The sequence below is a fragment of the Centruroides sculpturatus genome, unplaced genomic scaffold (genome assembly GCF_000671375.1).
Source record: "Centruroides sculpturatus isolate CEXI.00-Female unplaced genomic scaffold, Cexi_2.0 scaffold74, whole genome shotgun sequence".
Classification (NCBI taxonomy): domain Eukaryota; kingdom Metazoa; phylum Arthropoda; class Arachnida; order Scorpiones; family Buthidae; genus Centruroides; species Centruroides sculpturatus.
The window spans coordinates 733,607-741,118 of record NW_019384309.1 but is presented as its reverse complement, the minus strand read 5'-3'; the positions used below and the strand labels follow the sequence as shown (position 1 = coordinate 741,118).

At 36.7% G+C, this 7,512-nt stretch overlaps 1 long non-coding RNA gene across 1 annotated transcript; it reads left to right on the top strand.

Moving 5' to 3' along the window:
* The first annotated feature begins 899 nt into the window (after positions 1 to 899).
* LOC111620792 lies at positions 900 to 3,850 on the top strand. Its single transcript, XR_002755961.1, has 2 exons — positions 900 to 3,377; positions 3,767 to 3,850. It is a non-coding gene; the product is annotated as an uncharacterized LOC111620792 (long non-coding RNA).
* Positions 3,851 to 7,512: the final 3,662 nt, after the last annotated feature.

Here is a 7,512-nt window from a genome sequence, read left to right as displayed (position 1 = left end):
ATGACATTTACAACTCATAAGGACACGTCCGTTCGAAACTAACCTTATCTAAACCGGTCACAAGGGCCTTGCTGCGGGATAGAAATGAAAGTAAGTGTTGGTACTGTACGTTGTCCGCGTTTTGATAAGTCGGTGCAATGTGCAAGGCCAGTTGTACCCCTCCAAAATTGTCACTCTCGTTAAACCATCCATAATGTTTGTGTATCTATTGCAATGGAAAATTAAGTGGAGTCCGTTCCTCGCGCAGGCCATAGTCGCAGTTCGGATCTTCCTCAAATCCGAAATTACGCAGATCATGCTCGAAGTTGCCTTGACGGGTAAGCTGTGTGAGGGTGAAACTGGGAAAAATATTTAGAAGTGGCAATTGTGTCGAACTTTTGGGTAAAGGTGTACGTGGGACTACCGGTAGTCTCGAGGTCTTAGCTGTCATGCCAGAGAATGGTGATTTGTTTTTCGACGTGCTTGTCTATGAAAGAAGTGGGAATGTAACTAAATGTGCTAAAGTCCGTATATATGTTTGGCAAGACGATCAACGGCCTTGTTTTCGAGTGTCCCCGAGTGACCCGTTGGAAAATTTACTCTAACGATGTTTAACTGTTGGAAATGTCATGTATGAGATGCACAAGTTTTCTGAGCAATACGCCTTATTTTATGGGCAAAAATAGCAATTGTCTGTGTCCCCATCAACGGAGTCCCCACACTAATCTTTGATTAAAAAAATATTTCCGCAGAAAATTCCCCGAAAAAATTGTCTTAGGTCAACATAATATACAGATCCGGTACGATAACAATATCATTATTACGTATATTTCATAGAATTTGAAATAATATAAGAGTGCTTTTAAGCACAATTATGCTTTATCTTCACCTATCCACATTATTAATTGATACTTTTTTTCCTCATATTCAACCATATCGGCAGTCTTCCTTTTCCAAAAAAATTCTCTTTTATCGTGATGTTCCATCTGGCTTACGAGACGAAACATTACGTTATATAAGCCCCTGTCAGGTATTTCAATTATATGAAGACAAACTAATATTAAATTATCCAAATACTGTATAAAAATACAGTAATTTTGAAACGAAAAACAAAATTCATATAATTTACTTGAAAATGTAATAATTATTTTGATACTATTATTAGAGAAACAATAAAGACAGTTGTTGCATTCTAAGACCGTTTATTTAGGAATTTTTATCTTTGAAATATCTGTTAGATTTCCAGTGGAATAATTTCGTACATTAGTCTAATGCCCGGGAGCACGCTTTCGTCTCACGTGCAACCCGACAACTCAAATCCAAGAATTGTCGATATCGTCACGTTATTGATATGTCATTTATTATTACAGGATTGCTAAATATTTAACAACTGGTATACCACAATTACACGCACCATCTGACCCGTTTGGAGCGCAATAACCTGTCCTTGGCGAAAGGTAAGTAAGTATTAATCCGTCTATCGGCACGAATTTTAGATCCAGAAAGAGGTAAACGGACAAGGTCGATAGAAACCTAAGAAAAACGACTGACGATATAACGGTGTAACGGTGTTTGAAAAAGAGTGGTAAATCGTTGGAAAGACATTAAAGTCTTTAGACAATGACCCAACCCAGACTGCACTGTATTATGAACGAATAAGAAGTAGCACGAATTTCATTATTCGAAGACTGGACGTTTCATCAGTTTCGTTACAACACATCCTTACAAACACCCCTCGCCATAACATTCACAATTGAACCATTATCTAGTTCGTTCGTCGCATCCAATCATTTACGTATCACGCTTCGTTACCGTAAACGACACCGTCACGTAACACAAACACTGTTCTCCAAAATCCAACCCCTAGGTCCTGGTCCTGGGAAGTGGAAACGTCACTCGACGTTTTCCAGTGGCAGATGAAGGGGCTCTGGTATACCGGATATACACACTGTAGTTCTCTTAATCTTCTCTGTGCAACAATGTATTATATTTGTATTTTTTGTTTCCTGCGTCCAGGACCGCATTAAATCAGGACATATCCATCCGAATAGCCTCGTGTCAATATTTTTTCTTCTATATCTGTAACTGTAAAATAACCCTTGAAATAGGACTGGGGGCATCGTATCTACATAAAAAAAATATTTAAAAATGATTTTATGTAAATAAAAGGAATAAAGTTGTGGAGAAAGTTGTAATAAAGTTGGATTTTACCTGACAGGTATACCTGAACAGGTGCGCCTTCCGGTATACTCGAACCTATCGATGGCGGATCTGCGAGTTTTTTTATTTATACTTTGATGGTTATCGCTCCTCGTGGGGCTTCCGTATTATTTTCTGAGTTTTCATTACGTGTGTAACACCTGAACAGGCGCTATTTTGAGGGAGGCATTTCGCCTGTCGGAAGATCGCCCACGTTTCGCGTTGGCGTAACAAATAAAAGAAATGAAATAATTTCATGCTTGTTTCGTGTTATATTTTAATTTATAGGTGATAAAAAATGGGTATGAAATTATGGTGATGAAAAATTGTTATCGAGCTTTATTACAGGGCGATGAACTCGCTTGTAATAAAGATGTATTTATTACAGATGGTCATCGCGTTAATACGTGAATTAACCTATAAAATCACAGCTTTTTTCTCGGAAAATAGAGGAAAAATATGCCGTTTGTATATCAAATATACAAAATATAGAAACGGTCAGGAAATAAATTAATGAGTCATTAAAAATCGACAATATTGTTTAAAATCACAACTAACGGTCCTCGGTATTTAATCAAAGGCATACACTCCTAATTTGCTAAAAACTGTCGAAAAGTTATTGGGTTAAGTGAATTTATTAGCTTCATTTGTTACTCATATCGAATTGTCTCGTATCATACTTATACACATTATCGTCACCTTACCAAATTCGTTTGCATTTTGACTGCTAAATAACTGTATGCAGATTGAACAGTGGTAATTACTACCTGGTGTATATATATGTTAAGGCTGAAGCCCTGAAATCTGCTTGTAAGCTAGGTAAAGCGCAACATTGGTAGATTGTCACTCGCTTTGCCCAAAGTAAAAATTAGGCAGTTAATCCTAGTTTATGGCAGTGTTAAATATTTTCATTGGCAAATAAACCAAATAAAAATCAGTACTGTATAAATATAACAATTAAGAAATTTATAGAACGAAAATAAACACCTGGAATATAAATGAATATTTCACGTGATTCGCTGTATGACGAATAGCACGTGCGACGTAGTCAAGTTTATTCTACATCCAAATATCACGTGACTGATGATATTTGTGAATAAATCATAGCGTTTCGGATCGTCACAAACGGTGCTTTTAACTCGCTTACAAAGAGGAAACACGAGAAATGAATAAGTTCACGTTTATATTCGTCATTATCGGTGAGTTTCATTGTTTTATATTATTACAAAGTGGTTCTATCATCATCGTATAATAATTTATACGGTAGGCCTACATATTATACGTGAAAGCAGTATCGACGGCTAAGTAGAATGAAAACTGTAATTGCAGGGTGTTAAAAGTGGCAAATTTGTTATTAAAATACAAACCATTCTTCTCCTTAGACGTAATTTTAGTTAAAAATTTGCTTGTTTTAATTATTATAGAAACATTTCATTATCTAAGAGAACGGAATAAAAGTTAAATCGTAGTAAAAGAAGATAAACGTATTAAGTCCATTATTTTTTCTTTAAGATTTCTTTTTACAAAAATTAAAATACTGTAATTAGTCATTTACAAAGTTATAAAAGCAGAAATGTATTTCTTCCAGTAATTGTTCTCTCGAGAAGCGGAGAAGGTAGAAACAGAAATGCCCAAGACCGCAGTTCCATTTACGACCTAGTGACGTTGAATAGAAGAAGTAACATCGTTAGCGGTGTATTACGTCGTATAAGTAATCCAACTACTAAACCTACTATTAAAACACCTACTATTATACCTGCCGATAAACCCGTTGATGTACCGCATGAAGTCGTAATTCAACCTCCAGCTGTTATCGTAATTATTCCAGGACCTGTAGGGTTAGGGTAAAGTGGGGAAATTTCCTTCGATAGAGTAATCCGATCTATCCATATGTAAAAAGATTAGAATTGCTCACGTGTCAGGTAAAATCTTAAAAGTGTATCTGATTAAAAGGTTAATTTTTCTGTTTTCGGCAAATATTTTTTAAGTGTTTATAGATAGTCACGTAGACCGAACTTTGTTAATTGCTTTAGCACTTTCATTTAATAAATAAATTTTTTCTTCTGTAACGTTTCTTCCGAAAGTGCTCGAAGTTTCCCCATTTTACCTGAACCGCTTCCCGTAAACGTTACCAAATTTGGTACAGTATCTGGTCCTATTGCCAAAAATGTGTCTCGTGCTGTATGTAGTGTTGTGTCTGGTATCGTACCAGACCCTATACGTTTTCCTGGATTGTTTCCATCACAAGGTAGAAAATAATCAAAAAGGATTTAAGAAAATTATTACAAAATCGAGTCCAAAATTCCATAAGTAAGAATAAAGAAAGGTCAGTACTATAAATAGAAAAGTCCTGTATTTATTGTTGTATTAAAACGCTTTATTTGCCAGTTACTTGTAACGCTTGATTTATTTAAAACTCTCTCTGGTATGAATGTTCAGGTGTGTTGCCCCTGTACATCGCACTTCTCCTGATAACAATAGCATACCGGTCATCTGTCATCTACCAAATTTTTCTACGGAATGTGTTTCTGAAGAACAGTTTGAATTGAAATCACGTGATTTTCAGTTCAATAGGGAAATCCGTATATAAGCTCCGGGCATAAGCTTTTCATATCCGATCTCGATTTTCATCTATCTAACTCCGTTCTCGAGATTAACGAAGGACAGACACACAGTGAAAACGTATAGATCTGTAATTTCAAATGTCATTTAACGTATGACACTAATAACAATTACTGTATTGTTGGTTGAGCGGAGAATATATCAAGCAGAGGCATCATTTTGAGTATATGTAATTTGCTGTCCACTTTTTGTAGGAGAAAGTGTACAAGTAGAATATTGCATTAAATGTATTTTAATACTTATTAATTGTATACGAAGACGTGTATTGTAACATACAGTATTTTACGTGACGTTTTACTTTCCTGTTACTTTCGTGGTTCCTACAACATAACATTGTATCGTTTCACACACGACCCTCCTGTTTTATTACCTTTTGGACGTTTTATGAAGTTGCAAATAGCTCTGAATAGGAATAAATTAGCAGGATAATTTGAATTTGTCAGTATGCAACGAAAATATATGAATAAATTTAATTATTCATATCTCAGTGAAGCCCATTTCTAATGAAATAAGCTTATGGAGTCTTCCATTATGACTTCCTTCTACTGTATATTTCTACCGTATTATCACTCAATTTTGTGAATTTGCGTAAGGGACTCACTCTTAAGGGAACTCACTACATAAGGTAAACGTCGAGAAATTTAAATGTTGTTGGGTAAATTAAGCAACTCATTGATGGATAACTGATTACGAAGTATACTATTATACAAGGTCTGTTCAAAAAGTATCGGACCTTTTTTTCCGCGTAAACCAATGATGCGAGAGAGGCCTCCTTCGGTGGAGTTGTGGAGGGGACAGTCATGCACAGCCCTGAATTTTTTCCCGCCTGCAGGAAGCGTCAGTCGTTGGCAATCGGCGTATGAGTGAGGTCATGTAGTGCGCTCTCGTCGGATTTCACTAAGCTGGAAAATGACTGAACAACGTGAGCAGCGATATTACATCAAATTTTGCCAAAAACCTTGGCGATACCCGAGTGTAAACCATTCGCAAGATTCAGCAGGCTTTCGGGGACGATCCTCGAGGCCAAAAAAAGCGCGGCAGGTCCGCAGCAATATCAAAGGTCATGTTGACAGTTTTTTCGACTCTCGTGGGGTGGTGTGTCGTGAGTACGCACCACAAGGCCAAACCATCGCAAAGGAGTACTACCAGGAGGTCCTTCGTCGTCTTTCCGATACAGTGCGACGCAAACGACCGGATCTGTGGTCGATCAAAACTTGGCAGCTCCATCGTGATAACGCATCCGCCCATTCTGCGCATCTGATTCGGGCTTTCGTCGCCAAACACAATACTCCTGTGGTTCGTCACGCTCCGTACTCTCTCCACATGGCTCCGTGTGACCTTTGGCTATTTCTCAAGCTGAAAATGCCGCTAAAAGGAACCCAAATTTAGTCGAGAGAAGACATCATGCGAAATGCGACGGACCGGCTGATAACCATTCCAAAAGATGCGTTCCAGCAGTGTTTCCAGCAATGGCAGGAACGCTGGGAGAAGTGTATACATTACCAAGGAGACTACTTTGAAGGGGATTAGGGTTTTGTACCTCAAAGTCAATAAATTTATTTTTGCCGACCAAAGGTCCGATACTTTTTGAACAGACCTTGTACTGTTCTGTTCAATGATTTAAGTTGCAGCATTAAACCGTTCATACACCTTTTATGATTGCGCGATGAGGAAATCCAAACTTGACATCCTATATGTAGTTTGCAAAATTGTTGAATTTTGCGCCGAATGTAACCAATATCAAAGTATAATTTTCGAAAGGTCACGGGCATCCTTCTTACAAAGTTTCATCATTATTGCATCAATGGTTTTCCTCTACTCTTAGCTTTAAAATTCACAATAATTTGTGATTTCATTTCACCAAATGAATTCTTATCATGTTGCAATCATTAAACCAAAAAACATTATTAAATGCTAAACGTAAAGTTCAGTTCATGGTGGTTAGAATCACGTATATCAGGTTATCCCCCGATCATTGCTTGTCAAAATAAAAGGTCCAATATATGCAATAAACAATATCACGTGACATTTGTTGGTCTAGTCGAACAGTCATTAAACATACGACGTTCAAACGTCCAACAAAACAGTTAAATTTGAATCAAATTTTCATGAAAATTACACAACTTTTAGGGTCGCAGGATACTAAATTCTGACAGAAATTTGCGTACAGATTTTGATTAGTTCGATAAATACGTAAATATCTCGAGAACCGTTTGAAGAAATTCAAAATCTGTCGGAGCCGAATATAGCCTTTCAGACAGCTCTTACGAATATCGAACCAGTGGCTCGACCTCTAACCCAGTGTTTTTCAACCTTTTTCATTGAGTGGCACATCTAACTGAAAAATAACAAATCGTGACACCCTTGACCAGCGGCGGATCTAGAATCTGAATAAGGGGGGGACTAATGGGCCAGATGAATTTTTTTGCGAAAAAGAATATTACGCGCAACGCAAAAGTGTTTCTACGTGTTCAAAATCAAAATTTAAGTTCATTGAATTTTGTCGAAATACCTACACGTAAAATAATAGTCTCGCTATTGTTTTTTAAATATAGTTTTATTATCAAATATATCATCATTTTATATTATCATTTTATTTATAAACAATTTTTCTTAAGTTTTTTATAGAGGAGAAGGTGGTATTATGGAACCCCAATTACATTTTAGTGAATTGTAAAGAAGGTATCATAACTACAAAGTGCTCGAAGTTTC